We start from the raw sequence: 7,357 nt of genomic DNA on the forward strand, positions 1-7,357 counted from the left end.
TCTCTCTTCAAGTGCAGGCTTCTCTTTCGAAACAAAATAAAAAAAATGCTGTATCTGAAGAAGTGTGCATGCACACAAAAGCTCATACCAATAATAAACTTAGTCTCTAAGATGCTACTGCAAGGATTTCTTCTTATTATTATTATTTGTTTGTTTTGACTACGGCAGACCAACATGGCTACCTACCTGTAACTGCAGCTTCTCTTTAGCATCCATTTAATAACTTACATGAGTTATTTAAGAGTTTCTCTACTGACTAGCTTGTTCAGTATGACATGATCTCTTTCCTATTAAAGTTATATAACAGCGCAATCCTATGCATGTCTACTCAGAAGTAATCCCCATTTAAGTGTGTGTATAGGTAAGTGTGTATAGAGAGAGCTGCAGCCCCATCTATGGATCTATGTTGGTACATCAGTTTAATTTCACTTGGAGTCAACTGTGAGAGAGTGCAGACTAAGGAGGTCCCATTGGACAGACCCCTAGCTTTAACTAGAAGAAAGTTCCCTTGCTTCAGGCATGCTGTTAGGGGGGATACTTTGTGCCTTTTGTGTAATTTCCAGATCTCTCGACCCTTTCTCCATTTTTAAGTCTCCAGCCACCTGCCACCTTAATTTGCCCAGGGGGCAAAATCCTGTTGGTTCCCCATAGCTCACAGTAAGCTCTGACAGTAAGAACTATAGTTATTTTTCCCCTCTAAAAGTTGCCTTGAATTGGCCTACCTTTGCATCCGATTTATAAAAATTAGCATGTGTATATTTTACACAAATTGGTATAATGAGCCTGGGCAGACTTCGGTCTTTTAAATTTCAGCGGTGCCCTGTGTGAGGCCAAAATTCAGTACCCACCCCATCCCCTGCCTCATCTTTTATTCTGTTCAGTTCACTTATGCCATAGTAGCAGCACCCCATGGCACTCCTTGGCTCAGCACCCAGTGTGGTCAAACCAGTTGTTCTGCCCTAAATCCACCTATGCCATGGACTGTCCCTCAAGTCGTTTAAGTATCTGTCAACACCCCTGCCTGGCTTCTCTGTGTTGTTAACATGGTGCTTCTGCTATAGTATGAAATGGTATAGATGCATGTGTGTACTTATTTGGGCAGAGTTTATTCTTGTATTGTTAGCTTTAATTGTTTACTGTTAAGTACGTATCTGTTGAACTTATAACTTCTTGTACTGAAAATATAATTTCAGCACATTTATGTCTCCAATAAACTATAAAAATAAAAATGGGAAACTGTGGGCAAAGAGATGCGTTTTCCGTCTGATTATTATTTTTCTTATACAATATGAGAATTTCTTAGGGGAATTCACTATGTCAGAGGCAGCCTACTGTGAATTCTAGGACCCTACTATTCTACCATTGATCTATCAGAGACACTGCATAAGCAAGGACTGTGAGTTTCGATGTGCATCCTAAACTGTTTCTGTAAATTCATGTGCTTCTTAGAAACACACATATATGGTTTTATTTTGTCGCACTTACACGACTTGGTTCTTTTTAATGAACTTGTAAATGAGTAACAAGCCATCTGTTCATGTATTCGCAACACAAGTTCTTTTCATGCTTTACTCCCAAACAACCAATTTCCTTGATTGACTTTGAAGAAAGGGCTTGTTCACTCAGCATTTACCCCCTGCTTGCACTTTAGAACAAGGCATCCCAATCTGTTGCTAGATAAACTGGTAGGTCAGTTGCTTTGGCCTGGGTTTCCTCCAACTTAGTAGGGCTTTCCAGAGGAGAGGACAAAACAGGAAAGAGGACAACCTAGCTTCTCTGTAGCCCAGAGGGATCAGAAATGGTGCAAAGGCAGGCAAACATCAGTGTATGCAAGAGAGCAGAAAATTTGCCAAGTACAGAAGAGTCAACACCACACTCAATAGGCATGTGGGAGACTAAGCAGCAGCAACAGCTCTGCCTCCTTCCCTCCAGGAGCCTCACTCAAACTGGTAGCTCATTGGACAGGAAAGAGAAAGGTTGTCCTTGCCACACCACGGTTGTGGTCAGATCTTGAATGAATGAATCCATGTGGAGTGCCTGCCCAATTAAACAGCTGTGCTGACACATTTTACAAGCCAAGTATAGCCAGAAGACCATAGCCGGCTTAGGGCAGGCATAGGCAAACTCGGCCCTCCAAATGTTTTGGGAATACAACTCCCATCATCCCTAGCTAACAGGACCAGTGGTCAGGGATGATGGTAGTTGTACTCCTAAAACAGCTGGAGGGTGGTGTTTGCCTATGCCTGGCTTAGGGGAAGGCCTGCAGCTCAGTGGTAGAGCATCTGTTTAACTTGCAGAAGGTCCCAGGTTCAAGCCCTAGCATCTCCAGGTAGGTCTGGGAGACAGCCCTGTCTGAAACCCTGGAGAAATGCTGCTGCTCCGTGTAGACAGTACTGAGCTAGATGGCCCAATGGCCCGACTCATTACAAGGCACCTTCCTGTGTTCCTGCCTTGTTATGTTAAATTGTAAATGCAGCAGAGAAAGAAGGAGAAATGCTACAGGTGTAAGGCAGCTCCACTTGCTCCACTAAACCCTTTCTATCTAGGGTTGAGTGCTGATGAATCCGATGCATGTTCACTCACAAGATAATGCCAATGGGACGTACTCCCAGTTTCATTAAACACACACATTTGTCAGCTAGCTGGTTTCAGTCAGGCCATTGGGCTCCTTTGCTTACAGTCCAGCTACAGTGGTGATGCTATAGGAATCTGAACTAGGAGTTGCCAGGATTCAGCTCCAGTACTTTAATTCAATGCCAGGAGGATGTGATTGAACCAACTGTAGAGAGAACAGTACCTTTCAGCATGTACAAGGTTCATTCACTTTACCACTGAGTATGCAGAACTGCCCCCATTCATCTCAGCACTCCTCAAACACAGAGTTGTCAGGGGATCCATTGCTGAAGATCCATCACACTGCAATAAAGGGTGGGGGGGGGTTTTTGGGGGTTGCTGCTTGAGTGAGTAAGCACTCCTGCTTGAATTCTTGCCATGAAGCAGTTTCCCACCTTGATGGTGCTTGCACCCTAATTTTCTCCGTGACTTGCTACTTGTGTTACCAGATTTCTATATTTTACATAGGTATTTATGGAATTATGATTTTGGGGTTCTTTATTAGAGGCAAATGCATGCCACAGACATTATTGTGATGGATAAAATTACCCTAGCAAACGCCTACGTCTGAAGAATTTAGCTATAACTCATAAATGTCAATATGATCTATCTCACTTAGGGGAATTAGCAGTGATCATGCAGGCTGATATCATTAGAATATTTATTTGCACAAATAGCTGTCAGAAAGTAAAAAAATGGCTCTGTGGCTTGAAGTGCCAGTACGGAAAAAAATGAGAGTGTATCTAACTAGACTTTCCTGTTAGTTCTAGGATCTCTGATTACACATTAAGACTTCCCCACCCCATTCCTTCCTCATGCACAGATTGGGGGGATGGATACACTGTTCACAAAGAAATCCTTTGGCTAATGGGACTGTGACTTAACGCTGCTTTAGATAAAACCCTTAGATATCAGGGGTCAGCAACCTTTTTCAGCCATGGGCAGGTCCACCATCCCTCAGACCATGTGGGGGGGGGGCGGACTATATTTTGGAGGGGGGAAATAAACGAATTCCTATGCCCCACAAATAACCCAGAGATGCACTTTAAATAAAAGCACACATTCTACTCATGTCTAAACACCAGGCAGGCCCCACAAATAACCCAGAGATGCATTTTAAATAAAAGCACGCATTCTACTGATGTAAAAACACACTGATTCCCGGACCGTCCGCGGACCGGATTGAGAAGGCGATTGGGCCACATCTGGCCCCTGGGCCTTTGGTTGCCTACCCCTGCCTTAGATATTACACAGGCTACCAAGCCCATGATTTGTGCACCATACATTTCAACAGTTCCCAGCTGAGATATGCTGTACACAGCACTTTGAGGTGGGCTTTAAAGCCAGCAGACCTGTAGGGGCACTTAATAAATTATATGAGAGGTTAAGATAATCTGTCTCCTGCTGAGGGTCTGAAAGGGATGACACTAAAACAACCAACAACAGAGCCAAACTTACTATTTTCCTTTGGGTTCCTTAGGGCCTTTCTATATAGTTATGAATGGCAGACAGTCTTTGCTAGGAAAGCACTGTCCTCTGAAAAGTACTCTGAATTTTCCTGGGCAAAACAACAAACAGGGATCAAAGGCAAGGGTATAGGGGTGAGAGGCAAGAAGGGGATCCTAACTAAGTTGGTGTGCTGGTCCTGGGGGGGTTACCGTGCGGCGTGGTCCGAGTGTGGTACTGAGTCAAGGGTCTGTAGGCTGCCCGCCAAGGGCAAAGTGGGGTCCAAGGCAAGGAGCCGGGCGTGGTCAGGAACTCTGGAAGAGCAGGTCAGGGTGCTGGCAGGAACAGATTTCCAGCGATGTTGCTCCCGCAACCTGGGACTGGGCTGACTGACCTTTATCTCCTCTGAGGCCTAGGGCGGTCCCGGCCCACAGGTGACTCGCCTCTCCTGGCCTTAAGGCGAGCACTCCTCCTGAGAGAACTTAGTTCCCTCCGCCTCTCTGCTCTGAGCCTCTGCAGCTCAGGAGAGTCTGGAGGGTTACTGGACCCAGAGGCAACCTCACCTTCCCCTGACAGGGCTGGGAGAGGAGCACCTGCAGGCAATGGGTCCTCAATCACGTCCGGAGCCAGAGTGGATTCATCTGGTGTCTGCTCCTGAGGATCCGGCACAGGTGCGGGCCCTTCAGATTCAAGCCCCTATCCTGGCTCAGCCAGCCCTGGAGGCGGGGAATCTGTGCAGACTGGGATTCCTCAGGTTCAGCCTCTGAATCAGGTTCCCAGGCCATCACAGTTGGTGAAAAGCAAGGTATGCTTCTGCCACAATTAATGGGGTCATATAATCTTCAAGAAGAAGCATGGAGCAGCCTTCTGGGCATGTCCCCAAAGTTGAACAAACTTGAGGATGGAAACGCAGTCTGGTTATATGGGAGGCAGTGATCTATGGGTGTTGACCTAACTTGCCAAGGTGATTTTCTTAATGTCCAGGAGGGGTATAGGAGACTACATAACGAAGCGGAAAACAGGTACTGAACTATCACAAGTCACTATCACTCACAGAATTGTGGCAGAATCACACAGTGGTCTTCACGAAACACATGTTTTAGGAGTGATCCTGTGCTGCTGGTGACGGCTGAGATTGGATTTCTCAAGAAATGCAAACTAGGGGGCTGCCTTTAATTAAGCTGGCACCTGTTTTCTGGATGCAATCCATTGCTCTCAAGGGGCAACCCTTGCAATAAATATAGCACTATTTGCTGTGGGGTTCACTAGGTTAGGCAGACCTGCTCATATTTTCATTATCTTACTAGAATCAGAGTTGGCTTATACTCGCTTGCACTTCCAGCTCAAAACAAAGCCAATTTACACACCCATAGTTTCGGGACACAGAAAGTTCTAAGTCAAGCTTCACAGTAACACCTGTCCCCATCCCAATGGAGGGAATTAAGACAGCAAGCAGGAGACAGCACCACTGAAGTTGGAAGAGGCCCACTGAGCCTCTTCTCCTTTCCTAGAACAAGTGATACTAACTGGCAGTGTTGCTCACTCTGCTGGTAAGGAGAAGAGGACATTATTGAGCTATGTCACAAAAGAGGAATTAATACTTAATGGCACAGCTGGAGTTACTAGGTTCTGAGCACAACGCTATTACAAAATCTAACAGTATTAACCAGGGGCTCATCCTGCAGAGAGATAAACACCATCATCTGCCAACAAGACCCTTCTGCTAGCTTCCTCATCCTTGATCTCTATCTGAGTGCACACAAAGTAGCTGGTGGGTGTGCTAACTAACAAAGGGCCCACGTGTTCTTTCCGATAGACTGGCTGCTATTAGGATTATCTAGTTCAATCTGTGAATATGTGGGTGTTCTATCATCTTCATTTTCATTTATTGTCCTGGCAACTCGGCCTTGATCTTATAGCTGGCTCCTCCGGTTATGATTCATGCTCTGCAGACACCTGGATAAGAACCCGATGTAACCATCATAACAAACCTTGTTAAATCATTGGCTTAATCCTAGACTTAATGAATATAGAAAATGTGAAATAAATGGCCTTCATTTGATTCTCGTTCCCACTTTGCAATAATCTCACATTGCAATAAAAAATATATGATATTCTTATTCTTATTCTTATGGCTTGTTAGTTGCTTGCTACCCAAAGGTCTGCAAGTAATTTACAACACATTTAAAAACATAAAGATAGCTACATTATATTAAAAAATCATACAAGCACACCCATAGTTTCGGGACACAGAAAGTTCTAAGTCAAGCTTCACAGTAACACCTGTTACTGTGTTAAAAAATCATACAAGCAAAAATCATAGCAAGCCGGGAAGGGCTGGGCGATGGGCTCTGCGGGGTGGTGAATGCTTCCCTCTGTGAGGGAACATTCCCAGATCCGCTGAAAGAGGCGGTCGTTAAACCGCTTCTTAAAAAACCATCTTTAGACCCGGCCAGTATGGCCAACTATCGCCCAGTCTCAAATCTTCCATTCTTGGGCAAGGTGATTGAGCGTGTGGTTGCTGAACAACTCCAGGCACGCCTGGAGGATGCGGACCATTTGGATCCCTTCCAATCGGGGTTCAGGCCTCATCATGGGACTGAAACTGCCTTGGTCGCACTGGTTGATGATCTCCGGCGAGCTAGGGACAAAGGTGAGAGTTGTTTCCTAGTTCTGCTGGATCTCTCAGCGGCCTTTGATACAATCGACCATAACATCCTTCTGGACCGTCTAGAGGGGTTGGGAGCTGGGGGCACTGTTATACAGTGGTTTCGCTCCTTCCTCCTGGGCCGTGTTCAGAAAGTGGTGGTGGGGGATGAGTGTTCAGACCCTTGGGCCCTCACTTGTGGGGTACCTCAGGGTTCCGTCCTCTCCCCCATGCTTTTTAACATCTATATGAAGCTGCTGGGAGAGATCATCAGGGGGTTTGGACTGGGTGTCCATCAATATGCAGATGATACCCAGCTCTACCTCTCTTTCAAATCAGAACCAGTGAAGGCGGTGAAGGTCCTGTGTGAGTGCCTGGAGGCGGTTGGAGGATGGATGGCGGCTAATGGATTGAAGCTGAATCCTGACAAGACAGAAGTACTGTTTTTGGGGGACAGGGGGCGGGCTGGTGTGGAGGACTCCCTTGTCCTGAATAGGGTAACTGTGCCCCTGAAGGACCAGGTGCGTAGCCTGGGAGTCATTTTGGACTCACAGCTGTCCATGGAGGCGCAGGTCAATTCTGTATCCAGGGCAGCTGTCTACCAACTCCACCTGGTACGCAGGCTGAGACCCTACCTGCCCGCGGACTGTC

The sequence above is a fragment of the Podarcis melisellensis genome (genome assembly GCF_964234715.1).
Source record: "Podarcis melisellensis genome assembly, chromosome: 1".
NCBI lineage: Eukaryota > Metazoa > Chordata > Lepidosauria > Squamata > Lacertidae > Podarcis > Podarcis melisellensis.